Source organism: Apodemus sylvaticus, chromosome 7, assembly GCF_947179515.1.
Source record: "Apodemus sylvaticus chromosome 7, mApoSyl1.1, whole genome shotgun sequence".
Taxonomy (NCBI): Eukaryota; Metazoa; Chordata; class Mammalia; order Rodentia; family Muridae; genus Apodemus; species Apodemus sylvaticus.
This window is the reverse complement of record NC_067478.1, coordinates 112,651,349-112,675,174: the sequence shown is the minus strand read 5'-3', so window position 1 is coordinate 112,675,174 and position 23,826 is coordinate 112,651,349. Positions and strand designations below refer to the sequence as shown.

Sequence of the window (23,826 nt, the reverse complement as noted above, 5' to 3'; positions counted from 1 at the left end):
TTACCTCACTTAGTATGATGTTCTCTAGCTCCATCCAGCAAATGGTAACCTCTTATGTTGTTACCCCTGCCAAAACTCCCTATCCCATTCCCCCTCCCCCTGCATACAACCCCTCCCCCACTTTCATTACCTGGCATTGCCCTACACTGGGGCATGGAGCCTTCACAGGACCAATGGTCTCTTCTCACTGATGTCTGAAATGGTCATCCTCTCCTACATATGCAGCTGGAGCCATGTGTACTCTTTTGTTGGTGGTTTAATCCCTGGGAGCTCTGAGGGGGTCTGGTTGGTTCATATTGCTGTTCCTCCTATGGAGCTGCAAACTTCTTCAGCTCCTTGGGTTCTTTCTCTAGCTCCTCCCATAGCTCACAGCCAAGCAATAGACTGAGCATAGGGTCCCCAATGGAACCTGTAGTTTTTAAATGCCATGTTACTTTTGGTCTTTGTCTACTAAGAGAATGCTTTCAAAATGTATGAATATTTGCCACTGTATTTAGTGAGCAATGTTCCCCCCCCCCCACCGCATGTATTAGCTCTAGAATTACCACAGTTATCCTAGTAGGAGAGGAGCGAGCGACCAAAGGAACCATAACTGATTTAATGAGCCATTTGCAGTTTTACTGTATCAGCCGTGCATACTTAGACATGCATGGCTTAATCTTTGAGACAAGCATATGCTACTGGCAGGATCAACCAGGTAGGAAGCGCGAGCGAAGCCAGGACGGGGGCGGAGAGCGAGGAGTGGGGAGGGAGCGAGCGAGCGGGCGAGCGAGCAGATAGAGCGGGAGAGGGGCAAACAGACCGAGGGATGCACGCTCATACTCACTCGCGAAGCGGAGCCGAGCCGAGCTGGCAGAACGGGAGGGCGAGCGGCCCAAGACCCCACACACCCCAGAGAGGGGCCGAGGCACCCATCCGCACGCGCACAAGCACCGGGCATACATACAACGAGCGAGCGTGCACGTCGCCCCCCAGACACACAGGCTCTTCACTCCTCCACACCTCTTTCTCGTTCCCCTTTGGCATCGGGAGAACCGGAACGACGCCCACACCGGGCGCGGAGCGGGAAAGAGGACGGTGATCGCGGTGGGACGGTGGCCGAAAGAGAAGCGACGGGCGACGGTCACCCACGGGAGCGGCGATCCAGCCCGCCCAACACCACCGGACTGACGGGGAGGGAAGGCGCGGAGCGGGCGGGCGGGCAAGAGGCGGCGGGGGTGGAACCGGGAAGCCCACCCGTCGCAACCCGAGGACGCACGCCACGAGACGGACACGCACGCTCCGGACGCGATAAGCCAGGTGACCACTGGCCGCGCCGCGCAAACGCGCCAGCACGGATGCCGCGGAGCTCATGGGCGGGCGGACCCCGCGGCGGGGCCCCCAGCACGTGACAGCGAGTCGTGATGTGGGGGAACGGTGGGAAAAGACGCCCCTGACCCTCCGGGAGGGGGCTCGGAAGACCACGAGCAGGCGGGAGAGAACGCAGCAACGGGGGATGGACGGCGGGAGGCAGGACAGCGACCAGCCCCCGGCGAGAAGCGGAGGAGGGATGACCGACCGCGAACTCGTGGCCGCGTCGTCGCGTGAGTCGGAGGAGGAGGAGGGGAGGTCGACGAGCGACTCTGACCCCCGCCGAGAGTGGAGCGAGGGGGGGGAAGCCGAGCCCTCAGAGGAAGGCCCGCCCTCGGGGACAGGGGGAAGACATCGACCGGAGCCCCCACCGCCACGCCGGGACACTGCGCGCGGGTTCATCACACTGCCCGGGCACCCACCTTGGCGCCCCGGCAGACCCCCAGCGCACCTCGCCAAGGAGGACGGCAGGGCCCTGCATTCACCTAGGCCGACAGACCCACCACCGACGGGACGACAACCACTAGCCTCTTCTCCAATCCCTCGCGGGGGAACGTCCCCTTCGCACACATCCTCACACACTACGCAAGACACGGCCAGGGACGCGGGGCCGGGACGCCCCTCCGAACCGCCGCGCCGGACGCGGCCGACCGCCGATCCCTCAAAACACGCCCGCCCCCAAGAGCGAGATCAACCCCGCAAGACACAGGCCCTCCTTAGCCCCAAGGAGGGGAGGGAGAGTCCCGCGATCCCCCCGTTCGTGGGATCGCCACCGAGGAAGCGGGGTCGAGGCGACAACCGCACAGTCCAAGAGCACACAGCACGCACCACGCGCGGCACGCCCGTATCGCGGTAGCAGGACCAAGAAGTGCACGCGACGGAAGGCACGGGGATGAACCCGAGACGAGTGGGACCGGATGCCCACCGCCACCCTTCCGTTTCCCGTCCCGCAACGACCCTCGGTGGGAGGGGGTACCGCGCACGCGGGCGTGTGCACGGGGCCCTTCCCCGCCACCGACCACCACCGACTCTCAACAGCTCCGCACCAGCTGCGGGACGACAAGCTCTGCCCCGCGTGATCCCTCCCCAAACTCGGAGCCGGGAGGCGCGGGCCGCTGTAGACAAGAGAGCAAACGCTGCGCGCAGAAAAGGCGGGTGGGTCGCAGGCGGGCAACTCGAGGGGACCATCCGGGAGGAACCACTCGAGGTCATAGCACACCCTTCCGAAGATAGCTAGAGAAGGAGACTTTCTCACCGAGGGCGGGACGGACCCAACGCGGCGAGCTGCGGGAACCGAGAGCTGCAATGCTGCAAGCACAGTGTGGGGAACAAGACCCACAGGCAGCAGGGTGTACGCGGGGGGGGGGGGGGGGGGGGCTGCGGTATCGGTAAGGGTATTCTGAGCATCAGCGGACAGAGGAGACCTGCGACAGGAACCTTCCCCCCCCCCAGGAGCCAGGCCTCGCAAAGCTCACCCGGAGAGCATAGAGTCCACTTCAAATTAAAGAGGCCAGCAGCGAAACGCTCAGCACCACCCTACGCGCACACCTACGGATGAAGGCGGGAAGCGGTGCGCGGGGTGGGCGCTCACCCAGCGAGGAAGGGTCCCTGCTTCCTCTCGCTCAGGCATCAGACGCCTCGTTTCTACCGCCTCGACCCCCCTTTTTCTTCACCAGGCGTCTCGGACTAGAACCGACAGAATGGGAACAAAACAACACAGCCAGACGGAGCACGGGAGGCACGCCAGGGAACGGGAAGCGCCACCGCCGACTCGGAAGCGGGCACCTTTGGGGTTAAAGCCCGGAATGCTCCAGGAGCACCGCGAGTTAAGCAGAGGCAAAGCGCGCGCGCGCACACCGCACGGGAAGGGTATGCACCGCAACGGACCAGCAGCCCTCCCCGGCTCGGAAAGAACTGGGTCACAAACGAAAACACGAACCGAGTGAGGCGCATCAGGACAACCAAACCTGCCTGACACGTCCACGAGGACCCCCGCGAACCACAGCCGGAGGTGCGCGCAGGTCAGCGGCTCGGACCGGACAGCCGCACCCCTGCCTTCCCCACACCACCGACACCAGATGGGGAGGAGAGACGCAGGGCCCGCTGGCAGAATGAGAAGAGCGAGCGGTCGCCACTCGCCATGAATGACCATTCGCCATGAATGTCCGTCCCTCGCATGCCTCAGCTTAGGCCCCGGCCCTAAGAGAACACAGGAGCACCACATGGATCCAAGGGGTGAGCAATGTTTTACAGCCCTTAAAGTTGACCTCAGGATGCCGAACACTGCTGATCAGGTGAGGTCGCCTTCATCATCTTCCTCTGTAGCTTCTCTAGCCATGTAGATGTCACAGTCAGAGTCATCACTGTGGGTGTGAGATGTGAAAGCCCTTGTGAACCAGAGAGGCACAAATCCTCACTTAGTGAAAATCTTTGTGATCATTTCATGTTTTTGAGCTGACTTCTTGGTAAAACATAAGTTTTTTCTTGTGAAGGTTGTTAACAGCTTGTTCCAGAAACAGAAACATCAGCAACTGTTGCTCATCTGTGAGTTTGTGATTGATGACTTCTCTTTAGCTTGCTGTTGTCTTGTCAGAATCTTTTAAAGACATTTGAGGTTGATGATTTCTCCTTTCTCCAAGGTAATGTAGATATCACATTCTAGGACGATAAACTCTATCCTGTATGGATGAAAATTCATGGTCAATAATAGCTGATAGTTCCATGTTCTGTGTGTCTAGTATGTGATATCTTCAGAAATGGGGTATTCAAGTTATAGAGGGGAATAGGGGGAGGGAAGAGCACTTATGGGACATTTGTGGTGTAGGAAGCCAGCAAAGGGGAAATCATTTGAAATGTAAATAAAAATATATCAAATAATAAACAAACAAACAAATAAATAAATAAATAAAAAGTCTTTAAAAAATAGGGCAGAGGAATGTCTTCTTGGGCATCAGTGGGAGGAGCGGTCTTTGGTCACGTAAAGGCTCAATAAAGGCCCCAACAAAGGGAAAAGGAGGGGGGAGAGTTGGGGCGAAGGCAAGAGTGTCTCAGGTAGAGGGGCATGTACATGGAGGCAGGGGGTGGGAGGAGGGGTAGGGAATTGTTGGGGAGGGGGGCTTTTGGGAAGGGGGGCTTTTGGGAAGGGGGAAATTGGGAAAATTTTACCATTGGCAATGTAAATGAAGAAGATACTCAATAAAAAAAATTAAAAAAAGAAATTCTTAGACAAATGGATGGAATTAGAAAATATCATCCTGAGATAACCCAATCACAAAAGAGTATACATGGTATCCACTCACTAATAAGTGGATATTAGGCCAGAAGTTCAGAATACCCAAGATACAATTCACAGACCACATGAAGCTCAAGAAGAAGGAAGAAGAAAGTGTGGATACTTCAGTCCTTCTTGGAAGGGGGAACAAAATACCCATGGGAGAGATATAGAGGAAACATGTGGAGTAGAGATGGAAGGAAAGGCCATCCAGAGACTGCCCTACCTGGGGATCCATCCCATATACAGTTACCACACCCAGACACTATTGCAGATGCCAACAAGTGCTTGCTGACAGGAGCCTGATATAGCTGTTTCCTGAGAAGCTCTGCCAGTGACTGACAAATACGGAGGTGGGTGATCTCATGCAACCATTGGACTGATTACAAGGTCTCCAATGGAGGAGCTAGAGAAAAGACCAAAGGAGCTGAAGGAGCTTGCAACCCCATAGGAGGAACAAAAATATGAACCAACCAGTATCCCGAGAGCTCACAGTGACTAAACCACCAACCAAAGAGTACACATGGAGGGTGCACATGGAGGTACACCAGCAAGAGTACCATGGCTCCAGCTGCATATGTAGCAGCAGATGGCCTTGCTGGACATCAAAGGGAGAAGAGGCCCTTGGTCCTGTGAAGGCTTGATTCCCCAGTGTAGGGGAATGTAAGGACAGGGAAGTGGGAGTGGGTGGGTTGGTGAGCAAAGAGAGGGGGAATGGTATAGGATGTTTTCAGAGGATAAACCAAGAAAGGGGATAACATTTGAAGTATAAATAAAGAAAATATCTAATAATTAAAAAAAGAAAAAGAAAAAGCAAGAAAATAATCTTCTTTTAACTCACCCAAAAGATGATAACCACACAAACATAAAAATCACATCAAAAACAGCAGCAAGCAACAATCACTATTCCTTAATATCTCTTAACATCAATGTAGTCAATTCCCCAATAAAAAAGACATAGACTAACAGGCTGGATTCATAAACAAGACCCAACATTTTCCTGCAGACAGGAAACGCATCTCAGTGTCAAAGATAAACACTACCTAAGTGTAAAAGGCTGGAAAACAGTTCTCCAAGCAAATGGTTGAGGGAAACAAGCTGGAGTGGCCATTCTAATATCAGATAAAATAGACTTTCAGCCAAAAGTCATCAAAAAAAGATACAGAAGGTGACTTTATATTCATCAGAGGAAGAATCTACAAAGAAGAACTCTCAATTTTGGACATCTATACCCCAAATACAAGGGCACCTGCATTCGTAAAGGAAACCTTACTAAAGCTTAAAGCACACATTGCACCACACACAATAATTGCGGGGAATTAAACACCCCATTCTCTTCAATGGACAGGTCAGGGAAGCACAACCAAAATGGAGTCACAGTTAAACTAACAGAAGCTTTGGACCAAATGGATTTAGTACATGTCTATAGAACATTTCATACTTAATCAAAAGAATATACCTTCTACTCAGCATCTCATGGTACCTTCTTCAAAATAGACCATATAATTGTTCACAAAACAGACCTCAACAGATATAAGAAAATCAAAATAAGTCCATGCCTCCTATCAGATCACTGTGGAATAAGGGTGGTCTTCAATAGCAACAAAAACAACAGAAAGCCCACATACCCAAGAAAACTGAACAATTCTCTACTCAACGGTAGCTTGGTCAAGGAAGAAATAAGGAAAAAATAAAAGACTTTTTAGAATTTAATGAAAATGAAGGCACAACATACCCAAATTTATGGGATAGAATTTCTGATTTGGTCACAAGATCCAATAACTTTTTGTTTTGTTTTGTTTTTGAGACAGGTTTTTCTGTATAGCCCTGGTTGTCCTGGAACTCACTCTGTAGACCCAGCTGGCCTCAAACTCAGAAATCAACCTGCCTCTGCCTCCCAAGTGCTCCAAGAATTTGCTAGCAAGTTCTCTGGGACATTGACCCTTCCTTTACTTAAAAGTTTGGTATGAATTGCTTTAGTAATGCAGGACATTTCATTTTTTTCTTTTTTTAATTTATTCAATTTATGTTTTATTTACATTTCAAATGATTTCCCCTTTTTTTACCTCTCCACTCCCTGAAAGTCCCACAAGCCCTCTTCCCTCCACCTATTCCCCCATCCACCCCTTCCCACTACCCTGTTCTGGTATTCCCCTATACTACTGCACTGAATCCTTCCAGAACCAGGGGCCACTCCTCCGTTACTCTTGGACATCATTTAATATGTGGATTATGTCTTGGGTATTCCACGTTTCTAGGCTAATATCTACGTATCAATGAGTGCATACCATGACTGATCTTTTGAGACTTGGTTGCCTCACTTAGTATGATTAAAGATTATACAAAATTCAAATTATTATTTTTGTATGCAATTTATTCAAGAGCTTCTTTAACTTACAATTCAGTTACCTCCAGAGCATGCCTGGTGGTACACACCTTTAATCCAACACTTAGGAGGCAGAGGTTGGCAGATCTCTGTGGCGCTAAATCCAGTTTGATACATTCAGTGAGTTTTAGGATAGCCAGGGCTATGTAGAGAGACCCTGTCTCAAGCAAACAGATTAAAATAAGACTTAGTTACCATTTTATTAACATCATATTCAGGCCTGCAGTCATCTCAAGTTCCACTTGAGCTGTATCCTGGTTTCCAAGATTATTCCCATGGCTCCTTCTACAGCCCAACCTGCAAATGGCATTTGGTTCCCTTCAGGCCAAATGATAAACGAAGAGGAAGAAAGAATGCACAAATAGAGGCTAAAGGTACAGTTTCTTTATAAGACAGTCCTCAAAATGACACTTCGTTACTTTATTTGTTAGGAGTAAGTTATTAAGAGCCAGGCCTGGTGGTGCACACCTTAAATATCAGCACTTGAGAGGTTGAAGACAAGCGGATCCCCTGTAAGTGTGAGGCCCTTAGGTCTTTCACTCTATAAACGGAAACATTTCCATTTAGATTATAGTGAATATTTAGTTTATAGTGAAAAATTCATCTTAATAGTGTGTAATGTATCATCAACTCAGGGCAGGGGCTGTTTTAATATGTTTAGGTTTTGTTTGACTCCTGAGTATGTCTCCCACCTCCTCGCTACTGCCCACCCCCCCCCTCCCCCCCCCACCCCCCCCCCCCCCCCCCCCGTTGAGACAGGGGTTTTTCTGTTTAGTTCTGGCTGTCCTGGCATTCACTCTGTTGACCAGGCTGGCTTCAAACCCCTGTTTCTGCCTCTGGAGTGCTGGGATTAAAGGCATGTGCCACCACATTCAGTTTGAATTTTTTTATTCAATTGACCATTTAAAAAAATTATTTCAATTTTAGTAAGTAATTTGTTTTCATTTCAAATTCCAGTTATTTCTAAACAGTATTGGCAACATGCAACATAACTTTTGTCTCTTGTCAATCCACATAGTTTCTTGTGGCTTCCTCCTATTACAATCTAGATCCAAAATGGTTGGTTCTTGGTAGTATTCTGTCTAAGCTCCACCCTACATTTACCTGGCAACAGCCAGTATGCCCCGCCCCATAGACCTGGCCCACTATAAAAGGGGCTACTTGCCCCTCCTCCCCTCTCTCTGTCTTAGCTCTCTTTCATCCCACTCTCACCTCTCTGCCCCTTGGGCTCTCCTCCCCTCCCCCTCTCTCCATGTGGTCATGGCTGGCCTCTAACTCCCTACCTCTGCCCTGAATAAACTCCATTCTATACCATGCCTGTGTGCATGTGGTCTCTCAGGGGGAAGAGGTGCTTGGACAGGGGCCCACCTGGGCGCCCCTTCCCCCACACCACAGTGCCACACTCCCTTAACCCCCATTCTCTCTTTTTAAGCCCCTTTCATTGTTGCATTGACCTTTCAGTTCTATTTCAAAATGAACTTGAAAATTACTGTGTGCTGTAATCAGAATGCTCAATTTGATGATACACTGGTGATGCAAATGGTTCATAGGCTTTGGGAAACATGAAGCATTCAGCTTCCTGCACTGCTGTACAGCCAGAAGAGAGCTCCAGTCCTTAGTATGCTCTGAGATCTCAGCATAACTGAGTCCTGGACAGAAATACTATTCAGGCTGTAAAACTCAGCATGTAGACAGCACCATCTGTCAAACCTATAACAAAAGGCTAATCTGTCATGGGAAAGTATCTAAATGTAGTAAACTTAACTTTTGGCTTCTGTAGTTCTGCCTTCTAGCTAATTGTTCTTATCTGAAGTTTATCAATCCAGGACATGGATTTTGTGGGGCTTCTCTGAGATCCTGAACACCAAGGGTAGTTGCAGTCTGGCAAATAAGGGTTTTTCTTGGCTTAAACCCATGTCTGAGCAGTCTTCTCTGGTGACTACCCTACAACAGATATCTCAAAGATTTTCTCTGGCTCTATGTCTCCCACAGATATTTGGTGTGATTGTAGGATGAACACACAGGAGCTCCTTCTCAGGTTCTATACTACTTTGGGAAACTTGGGAGTTCACATGAGAGAAAGGTGAAGGAATTTCGCATTGTGGTTAGTAGATAGGCACCTCTTCTGAACCATGAAGTCCACTATTCCTGATAATTCCTGATAGTGGACCTGGGCGAAAATGTCCTTTTTTCCTTACCATAGTTTCCCAGAGGCTCCTGGGTAATGTAGTCCTTAACATACAAGGCCCGCCCACACAGGTTCAGGTAAACAGCTCTGACATTTGGCTGATGGGCTTGTCTGCCCTGTGCTCTCTTGGCAACTACTGCTTAGAAAGTCGCTTCCTGGGTCTGTGCTGATGCCTTCACCTGAGCTGTGAGTTTCCTGCAAGGTTTCTGAAGGCGGGTGGGAAAAACGAGAAGAGGAGAGTGGTTGCGGGATCTTCAGAAGCTGGACCTGTGCCCTCTACCTCAGTGGAAACAGAAACATAAGTGGGTCTTGGAGGAGGCAGGCAGACCTCAGCAGCTCTGGGAAAGGAAGGTGACTATGATACTCATCGTTCCCACTGAGAACAGTTGGCCTGGACAGGGCTTTAATGGTCCCTTTATCCGAAGAGTGTGTTAGGAATGTTTGGATCTGTGATTCCAACTGTCCAAAAGAGCAGTTACAGAAAGAAGCTCTGCCAAGGAGGAGAGAGTCCAAGATGGTGACTTGGGGGTGAGGGCGGTCTGTGGATTGTCAGCACTGGGAAGCCTCCAATGTAAGCTCACATTCCAGCTCTCAGTAATGAAGAATCTTGTTACCTCCTTAGCATCCGTTTTGGGGAGGAGTTGGGGTGGAGAAAGACCATAAATTTGGGACCGGACTACAAAACTGGGAATTTTCACTAGCGTGACCCAGAAATCCCAAACAGAGAGCCTGGGAAAATTGTCTGTCCTGGAACTCACTCTGTAGACCAGGCTGGCTGAGAACTCAGAAATCTGACTGCTTCTGCATCCCAAGTGCTATGAATAATGGCATTTGCCACAACTGCCTGGCTATATCTAACTTCTTATAATACTTCTCTTTCCCCCACCTTTTTCAACACCCTTTCCCTTATCCGAGAAAGAAAGAAAGTGAAAATGAAAGGAAAAATAAATCCCTGAATCTAACCCTCCTATTTTGTCTCCTCCCTGTCCAAGACCATAATTATCTGCAACCATCCCCCTTTAAAAGACAACAAACATCTGACATATACTGAATGATGAAAATTCCTTTACCCCACTTCTTGGGAATGAGGTGAAGTTCGCTTATAGTTGCTTCCAGGTGATTTTACAAATAGAATTTGTTTTGGGGGCCCAAGATAATTTAAAAAGTGGTTAGTCCTAAGAAAGCTACCTGTAGCATTTGTTGTCCAGTCTCATATGCTGAGAAATTGCAGGCTTAAATGAAGTCCCAGTTGGAACCCTCTGAAAAGCTGGACCAAGTGAGATAGCTGTTCTGAAGTTGTCCCAGAAGCAAGACTTTAGAGAAACCAGCTTTGATGTAGTTGAGGTAGGATCAGGCAGGGAAATGGAATAGCAAGTCTCAGGATCTCAGCATCCTTGAGGGTGAATCTTGCCAGGACTGTATTCGTGGTTATTGTTGTTGTTGTTGTTGTTGTTGTTTTCTGTGAATGTAAAACTTTTAGAGGTAATATATATTTCTATATTAATATAATGTATGGAATGTGCAGCACGCAAAGACCAGTTAAAGATGATTTTTTGCTTCTTGTTTGAGCAGGTGACAGACAACTGTCTTTGTTTATGAGCTAGTTTGACCATATAACCAAACTGCAATTTAAATCTTCATTCTTGCCATATAAAAGGATGGAATGATGAATCTTGAATACTCCGTAGCCAATAAGATCCCTTGGCTATGCCTAGCTGAAGTTCTTGTTAAAGACATTTTTATGTCATGCCAGTGTCCGGGCTGATTCGTGTAGAGGGATGAGGAAATCATGTTACCGATTCTTTTTGGTTTTTTTGATTTCCTTTTTCCTATCTGTAGTCAAGATCTTCATGGGGTCTTCCTTTATCAAATCATATTTTTTTTATCAGTTTGAATGGAATCTATAATTTTTCTTCTCCTGTATGAACATATACAAAGTTTCTTCCCCAGAGTAACACATTTCATGCTCTCTATTTTGAGGTTAATATATCTTTGAAATAAACAGGCTGATATAATTCAGTTTTTTAATATAATCCAGTGTCTTAAGTGGCCATTGTTTTTATTTATTAGCATTTAAGTAATTTTAAGTTAATAAAGAATTTTGTAATCTATCTTTGGGTTCTTTGATAGTCCTTTCTGTTTACTAAGCATTTCTTTTAAAGTACAGTTGGACCTTTCAATAACTATTTGTTCTGTAGGATTGTTGGTATACCTGTAATATCCTTTCTATATTGATATGTAAATTTTTAAAAATTTTACTAGTGACATACTCTGGAGCATTGTCAGTTTTAATTTGTATAGGTATACCCATAATTGCCATAACTTCTTCATTTTTTTATTTTTTATTTTCTATATTCTTTGTTTACCTGTAATTCAAATGATTTCCCCTTTCCCAGTTCCCCCACCCCCCATAATTCAGATAAGCCCTCTTCCCTCTGCCCATTTCCCAAACAACCCCCTCCCAGTTCTCTGTCCTGGTAATTCTCTATATTGCTGCATCAAGTCTTTCCAGGACCGGGGCCTTCTCCTTCCTTCTTTTTGGGAATGATTTGATATGTGAATTGCATCTTGGGTATTCAGAGCTTTTGGGCTAATATCCACTTCTCAGTGACTGCATTCCATGTGTGTTCTTTTGTGAATGGGTTACCTCACTTGGGATGATATTTTCCAGTTCCAACCATTTGCCTAAGAATTTCATGAATTCATTGTTTTTAATTGCTGAGTAGTATTCCATTGTATAAATATACCACATTTTCTATATTCATTCCTCCATTGAGGGGCATCTGGGTCCTTTCTATCTTCCTGCTATTATAAATAAGGCTGCTGTGAACATAGTGGAGCATGTGTCCTTATTGCATGCCCGGGAATCCTCTGGGTATATGGCCAGGAGTGGTATAACAGGGTCCTCCAGAAGTGTCATGCCAAGTTTTCTGAGGAACTGCCAGACTGATTTCCAGAGTGGTTGTACCAGCTTGCAATCCCACCAGCAGTGGAGGACTGTTCCTCTTTCTCCACATGATATTATTTCTAATAAACACATAATGGCAGAATCAGCCCACTTGTCGAATAAACAGAGAAATCAATTTGGAATCATCCTGGATAAGTTCAGCAGTTTCTATATGGAAAACAACACCTTCTGCATATTTAGAGTTAGTTACTATATTAAGAGATTTTTGAAAATCTTAATATTTTATAAGTATTTCATATGATTCTGATTTTATCCTGATTCCTAAGGATTTTTAACCACCTTACTTATATCTTCTGACTTATATACTGTCTTTCCTGAATTATTTTCATAAGTGTGAAATGTAAGTGCTCCAGAAATTAGAATTCTTGTTATTATACAAGGGAAAATCCAATTAGTTCTTTTTACTAATTGAAGCCACGTTCTTTTTGGGTATTTGTTAATTTCTTCTAAAAACCACTGCGGGCTCTTTGCCAAAGTTCATCTTTTGCCCATAGTGAGGCAATCTCAGCATTGGTAAAGGTGCCACAATTCTGGTGAATCCATTTCAGAGAGTTGACAAAGATACAATTTTCCCTTGGAATCAATTTAGAAACCTTTTCTGTATAGTTTTTTAATTTTTTGCTGTGTTTGTATACTAAAAATATCAATCCTAAGATTAAAATCTTCTCCCTGTGTAAGAATTCCTGTGGGAGAATGAGTAGAAGGGAAGACAGCCAGGATGCAGGTGATCCGTGGGTAACGTTCTAGATGTGTGTTCTAGAGTTTCTTCTCTGTAAGAGCCAACTCCTTTTCAGCCTCAGCTGATAATTTTTTTGGAGGCTATTTAAGTCTTTATCACTGTGTAAGGTATGAAATAACAAACTTTATGAGTTTCCAAATGCAAATAGATGAGACTTTTTCAATGTAACTCTTATCTAATATTTTTATAATTATTTCATAATTGTTCCTGCTGTGTTTTGTTTATTATAACAAAAGAGCCTTTTATTAGACAAAACGGAAATATAGACATGTTTCTGTACACTGTATAAAGTTTACCCTTGTGTAATTCAAATGCAGATTTCTCTGCCCTCATATCTTGTTTCAATCATGACACAGCACAATAATGCTTATACTAAGAATGTCCTGTATCAAGTTTCTGTAAACAATTCTTATCATTTATTCTCTTCCCAACAGTAAATGATGATCACCCAATGGCTGGACAGAATAGAGAATAGTGGGACATGAGCTATTAAGGTGCAGATTTAAAGAAATACTGATTTTTCTGTGTGATTATTGAGAAATAGTATGAAGTAAAGTAATACAGCCACTGGATTAATTCACAGATGTTATTTGTATTAAAGGTAATTCATATACACAAGAGAATAGGAATTATTATTGTACAACCCATACAACATGACATTAGTCAGGCTGCCTCAAACTCCTAGGACATAGAATGAGGCGAGGGTATGTTTATGTTGACATGAAGTCCTATCTGATTAAGACCTGGTTACCTGAGTAGTCTGGGTTCTCTTACACCAACAGTGAAGGTTTTAATTTTAATATTATCAGGTTGCACATTAATTAATTAATTGCATCAGGATTTTTTGTTTACTTTTTATACTACATAAACAAAGGTATATTATAATGTAAAATACATATGAGAGCCTTCTACCCCTTAAGAGATGCTTGTCTACAGATTTCTTTTTACAAGCTTAGAATAAATTGATTGAGGAAAAATGTGCTGTTACAGGAGATGGAGTCACTTGAGGATGTCACTGTTAAGTTCACCTGGGAGGAGTGGCAAAATCTCAACAATGCTCAGAAGATGCTATACAGGAATGTGATGCTGGAGACATATAGTAGCCTGCTGTCACTGGGTAAGTCTCAGGAGCAAGCACCTTCCCTGCAGTAAATATATGGGCACTTGTAAGGTTGAGGGCTAAGGTTCTAGCCCCTGTATGATTATTCACTGCTCTCTAGTGAAAGGTCCACGTTTGTATTTTAGTTGCCTAGATCATAAAAACCTGGATTTGTCTTTCTTCAAAGAACCTGATTAGCAAAATGTTTCCAAGTCCTATATTATTTCCTATTAACAGGGCAATACATCCCTAAACCTGAGTTGATCTTCAAATTGGAAGAGGGAGAGGAGCCATGGACAGCAGAAGAACCTGCAAACAAGACTCTGCCAGGTTGGTTGTTGGTCCATGTGGATGGGAGACCTTGTATAACAAAAGTTGGCCATATCATCAGTTTATCCCCCAGTTCCATATCTGAGGGCTCAAACATGTTTGTTGTGTAGTCTGCATGGACAGTTCTCTTGCATATGTTCCTGTATTTCAATTTGATGAAATAGTTTAGACCCTCCCCCAGCCCCCCATCTAACCTCTGACTTCTGTAATTTGATGTTTTTTTCTGGTACTTCTTCTTTTTCACAGTTTCAATTGCCTCTTGCACTCCAGGCTCATGGGGATTTTGTTTTCAGACAGATTTCATGTGCTTGTTTTTGTTTTAGCACATTCTCATGACCCAGATTGCAAGTACTGGTTCTTATATATATTTAATATAAATGAAAATGTAAAAGTAGCCAGGTGGTGATGGTACACAGCTTTAATTACAGTGCTTGGGAGGCAGAGTCAGGCAGATTTCTGAGTTCAAGGCCAGCTGGTCTACAGAGTGAGTTCCAGGACAGCCAGGGCTACACAGTGAAACCTTGTCTCAGTGAGGTAACCCAGTCTCAAAAGATCAATCTTGGTATGCACTCACTAATAAGTGGATATTAGCCTGGAAAACTGGAATACCCAAAACATAATCCACACATCAAATGAGGTACAAGAAGAACAGAGGAGTGGCCCCTGGCTCTGGAAAGTCACAGTGTAGCAGTATAGGGCAAAACCAGAACAGGGAAGTGGGAAGGGGTGGGTGGGAGAGTAGGGGGAGGGAAGGGGGCTTATGTGGCTTTTGTGGAGTGGGGGACCAGAAAAGGGGAAATCATTTGAAATGTAAATAAAAAATATATCAAATGAAATAAAAAATATTAAAAAAAAATAAAAAATGTAAAAGTAATGTCCTTACTTCATGGAATTAATTTCAACAAAGACAAATAAGTTTATTTATACTGAGGAGTCACAAACAAGTAAATGTAATGTTGAACCAGAGTATAATGAGTAACAGATAGTGTTTAAAGGTTTAGAGTATTTCACTTACGAAGTTGAGATAATACAGAAACAGATTTAGAAGTTAGGCTATGAGCTATGGTGTAAGACATCATAATGAAAACCCATAGGAAGGGGTGTTTTTATTTGAGAAAGAAATCAAGAGCTTTTTTGTTACATGGAGAAATGAGACTGGTTTTTCCTTTCCTTTCCTTTCCTTTCCTTTCCTTTCCTTTCCTTTCCTTTCCTTTCCTTTCCTTTCCTTTCCTTTCCTTTCCTTTCCTTTCCTTTCCTTTCCTTTCCTTTTTCCTTTCCTTTCCTTTCCTTTTTCCTTTCCTTTCCTTTCCTTTCCTTTCCTTTCCTTTCCTTTCCTTTCCTTTCCTTTCCTTTCCTTTCCTTTCCTTTCCTTTCCTTTCCTTTCCTTTCCTTTCCTTTCCTTTTTGTTTTTTGGTTTTTGGTTTTTCGAGGCAGGGTTTCTTTGTGTAGCCCTGGCTGTCATAGAACTCACTCTGTAGGCAAGGCTGGCCTCCAACTCAGAAATTCACCTGCCTCTGCCTCCCAAGTGCTGGGATTAAAGGCGTGCGCCACCACTGCCCAGCTTTTTTTTTTTTTTCTTTTAATTTTTTATATGTGACTTCCATTGGCCTTTTTTTCCCCTAAATTCTTTTTTTACATTCCAAATGCTTTCCCCTTTCCTGGTTCCCCACTCCCCATATGTCCCATAAGCCCTCTTATCTTCACCCATTCTCCAATCACCTCCCTCCTTTTCTCTGTCCTGGTATTCCCCTACAATTCTGGATCAAGAAGAACTCTCAATCCTGAACATCTATGCTCCAAATGCAAGGGCACCCTCTTTCATAAAAGAAACTTTACTAAATCTCAAAGCACACATTGCACGTAACACAATAATTGTGGGTGACTTCAACACTCCACTCTCCTCAATGGATCGATCAGGAAAATAGAAACTAAACAGGGACACAATGATATATATAAAACATTTCATCCTAAAACAAAAGAATATACCTTTTTCTCAGCACCTCATGGGACCTTCTCCAAAATCGATCATAAAATTGGTCACAAGACAAGCCTCAACAATTTTTTTATTATATGTAAGTACACTATAGCTGTCTTCAGACAACCTACAAGAGGGCATCAGATCTCATTACAGGTGGTTATGTGCCACCATGTAGTTTCTGGGATTTGCACTCAGGACTTTCAGAAAAGCAGTCAGTGCTCTTAACTAGTGAGCCATCTCTCCAGCCCCAAGAGACAGGTTTTCAAGTAGAAGAACTCAAGCTGCTTCTTCTTCTTCTTCTTCTTCTTCTTCTTCTTCTTCTTCTTCTTCTTCTTCTTCTTCTTCTTTTTGGATGACGGCTGTAATTTAAATGTAGCACTTGTTTAATTTTTCTTCTCTCATTCTAAAGCAACAAAGACAAAGAGGAATTATAGAAGCCACTTTTTATGAAACTAAGAGAAGTCAAGTCTCTGAACTCTGCCAACATCCTTGTGAATTGACGAATTACTAGATGCTGGTGTATGCATCACCACTTTGGAGGCAAATGCTAGGGCTTATCATTATCACAAGTAGCCACATATTTTAAAGATGTACAGCATACATGTTTTTCCAGAGTGGTAAACAGGAGTTTACTTGTATTTGTTTTAGTTCCAAAAAGAACAGGATATGTTGTTCAATTGAGCCCTCAAACTGGAATGTTTTGGGTGGAAGTAGAAAGGAAGAAATTTCAGGTTTGAAATACTCACAGTCTGTTGTCATTTGTAATAACTCTAAGCATACAAGATGCAAATTTGTGGCCATAATGGAAGCTTCAAGTTAGGAAGTAGCTTATCAGAGTTTGCTCATAATCTGCAAAGAGGATGTCCTAGAAAGTATTGCCTTTTAGAGGAGAATAAAGAGAATGATAGAAAGAAAGGTCATCACTATCATATATTAAGGTATACATGTAACTCGAACCTTGTAAAAAATGTAACCATTCTCTGAGTGGAAAACTATAACTAGCAATTGGTAGATATTTTAACAAAATACTTCTTCACAAAAATAAAATGAAGCAATGCATTACTAATACATTAATACTAGGAAACTTAACACTGTACTTCAGTATTTTAAATTAAAGGAGTAAACTAAAGTTTATAAGCTAATACTTACTATGATTTTAATAACAGTATGTGTTAGTAGGCTAGAAATTTTTTCATAAACATGAGAGTCCCATTAGAAACTCTTAAAAATAACTCATAGAAAGTTCTTTTGTTTGTTTGTTTGTTTGTATTTTTAGTCTTCTGCGGTGTTGATGCCATAATTGAGACTAACCAGAAGAATCAAGAGAGACATTTGTGGCAAGTTACCTCCAATGGCCACAATAAAGCAAATGAGGAAGCAGAGGGATTAGAAAACACTTTTTATTTATACTCCATGAATATTTCAAGTTCTGTTGTAAGTAATAGAAACTGTTCAGGAGTGAAGCATGAGGAGTTGAATGGATATATGAATACACATCTCTCTTTGGAGCCTCATGGATTGTGTGCAGGAGAGCAATACAATTGCTGTTCTGTAGTAGGGAAATCCATTGGATGTCCTTAGCAGGTGGGTCAGCATTCCAAGATTCAACCTGGACAGCAGGATTTTCAATATATCAGAGAAGGGAACGATACAAATGAGGGAAAACTACTGAAAAAAGTTCATGTTTGTAAAGTGATTTGACATCAGATGGTTTCACATGCTACTGAATACTATGCACTGACAAATGTATACAACAGGTTTGTCCCAAGAGGGCACCCCTGCCTCATTCTCTAAAGTGAATGCTAATCTGGGTATTAATTCCAGAGGAATGATCATAGAAATTGAGTTTGGACCCACAGAATGAACTTGGAGTTCAATAGATAATTATTATCCAAAAACAGGGTAGTTCATTTCATGAAAATTTATTAGTATCATAAGTGGATATTCATTTATTAATTTTTTGGAAATAATATTTCTCTGTGTAGCTCTCAGTAGTACTAGAACTCACTGTGTATATCAGGCTGGCCTTGAAATCAGAGGTATGCTAGTTGTGCCTGGCAATAAAAGGATTTTTTTAAAGATTATACAAAGTGCAAATTATTATTTTTGTATGCAATTTATTCAAGAGCTTCTTTAACTTACAGTTCAGTTACTGCCAGAGCATGCATGGTGGTACACACCTTTAATCCAACACTCAGGAGGCAGAGGTTGGCATATCTCTGTGGCGGTAAAACCATTTTGATACATTCAGTGAGTTTTAGGATAGCCAGGGCTATGTAGAGAGACCCTGTCTCAAGCAAACAGATGAAAATAAAACTTAGTTACCATTTTATTAACATCATATTCAGGCCTGCAGTCATCTCAAGTTCCACTTGAGCTGTATCCTGGTTTCCAAGATTATTCCCATGGCTCCTTCTACAGCCCAACCTGCAAAAGGCATTTGGTTCCCTTCAGGCCAAATGATAAACGAAGAGGAAGAAAGAATGCACAAATAGAGGCTACAGGTACAGTTTCTTTATAAGACAGTCCTCAAAATGACACTTCATTACTTTATTTGTTAGGAGTAAGTTATTAAGAGCCAGGCCTGTTGGTGCACACCTTTAATATCAGCACTTGAGAGGTTGAAGACAAGTGGATCCCCTATAAGTATGAGGCCCTTAGGTCTTTCACTCTATAAACAGAAACATTTTCATTGAGATTATAGTGAATATTTAGTTTATGGTGAAAATTTCATCTTAATAGTGTGTAATGTATCATCAACTCTGGGCAGGGACTGTTTAAATATATTTAGTTTTTGTTTGACTCCTGAGTATGTCTCCCACCTCCTCCCTACTGTCCCCCCCTTTTGAGACAGGGGTTTTTCTGTTTAGTTCTGGCTGTCCTGGCATTAACTCTGTTGACCAGGCTGGCTTCAAATGCCTGTTTCTGTATCTGGAGTGCTGGGATTAAAGGCATGTGCCACCACATTCAGTTTGAATTTTTTTATTCAGTTGATGATTTAAAAAAATCATTTCAATTTTAGTAAGTAATTTGTTTTCTTTTCAAATTCCAGTTATTTCTAAACATTATTGGCAACATGCAACATAACTTTTGTCTTTTGTCAATCCACATAGTTTCTTGTGGCTTCCTCCTATTACAATGGAGATCCAAAATGGTTGGTTCTTGGTAGTATTCTGTCCAAGCTCCACCCTACATTTACCTGGCAACAACCAGTATGCCCCGCCCCATAGACCTGGCCCACTATAAAAGGGGCTACTTGCCCCTCCTCCTCTCTCTCTCTTTGCTCTCTTTCATCCCACTCTCACCTCTCTGCCCCTTGGGCTCTCCTCCCCTCCCACCTCTCTGCACATGGTCATGGCTGGCCTCTAACTCCCTACCTCTGCCCTGAATAAACTCCATTCTATACCATGCCTGTGTGCGTGTGGTCCCTCAGGGGGAAGAGGTGCTTGGACAGGGGCCCACCTGGGTACCCCTTCCCCTACACCACAGAGCCACACTCCTTTAACCCCTATTCTCTCTTTTTAAGCCCCTTTCATTGGTGCATTGACCTTTCAGTTCTGTTTCAAAATGAACTTGAAAATTACTGTGTGCTGTAACCAGACTGGTGACTACTCTACAACAGATATCACAGAGATTTTCTATGGCTCCATGTCGCCCACAGTGATATTTGGTCTGATTATAGGATGAACACACAGGAGCTCCTTCTCAGGTTCAATACTACTTGGGACACTTGGGGGTTCACATGAGAGAAAGGTGAAGGAATTTCACATTGCAGTTATTAGATAGGCACCTGTTCTGAACAATGAAGTCCACTATTCCTGATATTTCCTGATAGTGGACCTTGGTGAAAATGTCCTTTTTTACTTACAGTAGTTTCCCAGAGGCTCCTGGTTAATGTAGTCCTTAACATACAAGGCATGCCCACACAGGTTCAGGTAAACAGCTCTGACATTTGGCTGATGGGCTTGTCTGTCCTGAGCTCTCTTGGCAACTACTGCTTAGAAAGTGGCCTCCTCTGTCTGTGCTGATGCCCTCACCTGAGCTGTGAGTTTCCTGCAAGGATTCTGAAGGCGGGTGGGAAAAATGAGAAGAGGAGAATGGTTGTGGAATTTTCAGAAGCTGGACCCGTGCCCTCTACCTCAGTGGAAACAGAAACATAAGTGTGTCTTGGAGGAGGCAGGCAGACCTCAGCAGCTCTGGGAAAGGAAGGTGACTATGATATTCATCGTTCCCACTGAGAACAGTTGGCCTGGACAGGGCTTTAAAGGTCCCTTTATCCGAAGACTGTGCTAGGAATGTTTGGATCTGTGATTCCAACTGTCCAAAAAAGCTGTTACAGAAAGAAGCTCTGCCAAGGAGGAGAGAGTCCAAGATGGTGACTTGGGGGGTGAGGGCTGTGTCTGTGGATTGTCAGGACTGGGAAGCCTCCAATGTGAGCTCACATTCTAGCTCTTAGTAATGAAGAATCTTGTTAACTGCTTAGCATCCGTTTTGGGGGAGGAGTTGGGGTGGGGAAAGACCAACAATTTGAGACCAGACTACAAAACTGGGAATTTTCACTAGGGTGACCCATAAATCCCAAACAGAGAGCCTGGGAAAATTCTGCCTGGTCTGTCCGTTGCATTCTTCTCTGTGCCAAGCTTGGGGCTGCCATATCCCCCCACCCAGATTCCCCCCATCAGTTCCATGTAGTCCCTAGCCTCAGCCTGGGGCCACCCTAGGCCCTGGGCGATCAGCTGGATCAGCTCCAGCCTCTAGCCCTCAGCCTGGTGAACTAACTGGCTGCAGCCTTTAGGCCCAGCCTGATGAACTAACTAACTCATTACTCAGAGTGTCTCTCCTTGTCAAAAGTATCTATTGTCTCTCTGAGTAAAAAGTACCTACTGCCTCTTGAATCACACACGGATGAGCTAAAAATGTTGTTTTGGTCAAAGACTCCCTAGGTGGGGTCTGCAACACAAAAGCAGTTCTTCACAATCTTCCCTTGCTATCCAGGTAGCCTGGGTAGAGACAGCCTGTCTGTCAAGAGTTAAGGGCAGAACTGGATTAACTTGTCTGCTGCAGATGTCTGTGCGGTTCTGGCAATTGAACCTTGGTCCTCTGGAAGAACAGCTGTTGCTGCTGTCTGCTGAGTATCTCTGTAGCCTCATGTGAGTTTTTTTAGAACAACATTATTAACAGAATTTTCATGTGGAAACAGATGGTGGCTTCTCTGTCATGGCAGTGGATTTGGTGGTTTACACCTGTACCTCAGCTTCATTAGAAAGATGAAAAAATTGCTCCAACGGAATTAAGAGACTTGCTGAGGCTAGCATGATATGTGGGTGCCAGGGACATACTACTTTTAATTATTTGCACAGTTAAGGAAAATCAGTGTTTGTTTACTTTTTTTTTTTTTGCTGAGAAAATGATCAATTTGTATTTTTTTTATTTACATTTCAAATGATTTCCCCTTTCCTAGCCCCCCACTCCCAAAAAGTCCCGTAAGCCCCCTTCTCTCCCTCTGTCCTCCCACCCACCCCTTCCCACTTCCCCGTTCTGGTTTTGCTGAATACTGCTTCATTGAGTCTTTCCAGAACAAGGGGCCATTCTTCCTTTCTTCTTGTAACTCATTTGATGTGTAGATTATGTTTTGGGTAATCCAGGTTTCTAGGTTAATATCCACTTATTAGTGAGTGCATACCATGATTCATCTTTTGAGTCTGGGTTACCTCACTTAGTATGATGTTCTCTAGGTCCATCCATTTGCCTAAGAATTTCATGAATTCATTGATTCTAATGGCTGAATAGTACTCCATTGTGTAGATATACCATATTTTTTGCATCCACTCTTCTGTTGAGGGATACCTGGGTTCCTTCCAGCACCTGGCAATTATAAATAGGGCTGCTATGAACATAGTAGAGCATGTATCCTTATTACATGGTGGGGAATCCTCTGGGTATATGCCCAGGAGTGGTATAGCAGGATCTTCTGGAAGTGAGGTGCCCAGTTTTCGGAGGAACCGCCAGACTGCTTTCCAGAGTGGTTGTACCAATTTGCAACCCCACCAGCAGTGGAGGAGTGTTCCTCTTTCTCCGCACCCTGTCCAACACCTGCTATCTCCGGAATTTTTAATCTTAGCCATTCTGACTGGTGTAAGGTGAAATCTCAGGGTTGTTTTGATTTGCATTTCCCTAATGACCAATGAAGTTGAGCATTTTTTAAGATGCTTCTCCGCCATCCGATGTTCTTCAGGTGAGAATTATTTGTTTAACTCTGTACCCCATTTTTTAATAGGGTTGTTTGGTTTTCTGGAGTCTAACTTCTTGAGTTCTTTATATATATTGGATATTAGCCCTCTATCTGATGTAGGATTGGTGAAGATCTTCTCCCAATTTGTTGGTTGCCGATTTGTCCTCTTGATGGTGTCCTTTGCCTTACAGAAACTTTGTAATTTTATGAGGTCCCATTTGTCAATTCTTGCTCTTAGAGCATACGCTATTTGTGTTCTGTTCAGAAACTTTCTCCCTGTACCGATGTCCTCAAGGGTCTTCCCCAGTTTCTTTTCTATTAACTTCAGAGTGTCTGGCTTTATGTGGAGGTCCTTGATCCATTTGGATTTGAGCTTAGTACAAGGAGACAAGGATGGATCAATTTGCATTCTTCTGCATGCTGACCTCCAGTTGAACCAGCACCATTTGTTGAAAAGGCTATCTTTTTTCCATTGGATGTTTTCAGCCTCTTTGTCGAGGATCAAGTGGCCATAGGTGTGTGGGTTCATTTCTGGATCTTCAATCCTGTTCCATTGATCCTCCTGCCTGTCACTGTACCAATACCATGCAGTTTTTAACACTATTTCTCTGTAGTATTGCTTGAGGTCAGGGATACTGATTCCCCCAGATTTTCTTTTGTTGCTGAGAATAGTTTTAGCTATCCTGGGTTTTTTGATATTCCAGATGAATTTGACAATTGCTCTTTCTAACTCTGTGAAGAATTGAGTTGGGATTTTGATGGGTATTGCATTGAATCTGTATATTGCTTTTAGCAAAATGGCCATTTTAACTATATTGATTCTACCGATCCATGAGCATAGGAGGTTTTCCCATTTTTTGAGGTCTTCTTCCATTTCCTTCTTCAGAGTCTTGAAGTTCTTGTCATACAGATCTTTCACATGTTTGGTAAGAGTCACCCCAAGATACTTTATACTATTAGTGGCTATTGTGAAGGGGGTCATTTCCCTAATTTCTTTCTCAGCCTGCTTATCCTTTGAGTATAGGAAGGCTACTGATTTGCTTGAGTTGATTTTATAACCTGCCACTTTGCTGAAGTTGTTATCAGCTGTAGGAGTTCTCTAGTGGAGTTTTTTGGGTCACTTAGGTAGACTATCATGTCATCTGCAAATAATGATAGTTTGACTTCTTCCTTTCCAATTTGTATCCCTTTGACCTCCTTATGTTGTCGAATTGCCTGAGCTAGTACCTCAAGTACAATATTGAAAAGATAAGGAGAAAGGGGGCAGCCCTGTCTAGTCCCTGAT

General features: G+C 43.9%; 2 protein-coding genes across 25 annotated transcripts in view; both read left to right on the top strand.

The window, feature by feature from the left end:
• Nucleotides 1-23,826, top strand: part of LOC127689377 (uncharacterized) — a 175,510-nt gene that overhangs the window by 26,262 nt on the left and 125,422 nt on the right. The window lies entirely within an intron of this gene.
• Nucleotides 1-23,826, top strand: part of LOC127689375 (nucleolar and coiled-body phosphoprotein 1-like) — a 568,994-nt gene that overhangs the window by 450,036 nt on the left and 95,132 nt on the right. For 5 of the 24 annotated variants that reach the window (XM_052188987.1, XM_052188989.1, XM_052188990.1 and 2 more), the window contains exon 3: nucleotides 14,239-14,331. The exons of 11 other annotated variants lie outside the window; for them this stretch is intronic. The gene's annotated coding sequence lies outside the window, so the exon portion shown is untranslated. Of the gene's footprint in view, nucleotides 1-3,004; nucleotides 3,645-13,892; nucleotides 14,020-14,238; nucleotides 14,332-23,826 lie in introns of those variants that run through there. 8 more of the 24 variants (XM_052188981.1, XM_052188979.1, XM_052188986.1 and 5 more) reach the window with 4 other exon arrangements.